Source organism: Megalops cyprinoides, chromosome 14 (genome assembly GCF_013368585.1).
Source record: "Megalops cyprinoides isolate fMegCyp1 chromosome 14, fMegCyp1.pri, whole genome shotgun sequence".
Lineage (NCBI taxonomy): Eukaryota > Metazoa > Chordata > Actinopteri > Elopiformes > Megalopidae > Megalops > Megalops cyprinoides.
The window spans coordinates 27,261,245-27,261,916 of record NC_050596.1 but is presented as its reverse complement, the minus strand read 5'-3'; positions in this window follow the sequence as shown (position 1 = coordinate 27,261,916).

Sequence of the window (672 nt, the reverse complement as noted above, 5' to 3'; positions counted from 1 at the left end):
AAATGTCTCCTCTGTTGGCAACAGTTTACTTTCCTCACTTAGCAGAGAAACAAATCATGTTCCGTTGCAAAACAAGCGGTTAGCCATCTATTGCTTTAGGCATGGAACATATAGAACATATGTGGAAATCTGAAGACTAAATCAGGAAGACACAATATACTGGTTATTAGCTTTGTTTCCCCTACATTACATTGCATTATTGTCCTTTAACAGATGCTCTTATCCAGAGCCGCTTCCATACGTTACCGTTTTTGCATGTTATCCATTTATACAGCTGGACATTTACTGAGGTAATTCTGGGTTCAGGACCCTGCCCCAACTGAACAACCTTTCGGGTACAAGCCCTGCTCCTTTCCACTGTGCTACACTGCCACCATCAATGGCAAATGATATGCATGGATACATGAATACATTCTCTTTTTTCCGCACTTTAATACTTTTGTGCACCTCTGTACTTTACTAAGCACATAATTCAGAGCGTGTCTTCATTCTTTGTGTCATTGGAGCAGCTTAACCCTCCCTGTTTACCTTAGACAAAGCAACAGTACCCCAGGCATGACATGGCAGGCTTCACATATCTCCTTCATGTACAATGTGGAGTTTACCAGATCTATTACTGATTGGTATATGCATGGCATACACATATGTGTAACATGGCATAGTACTAAATTC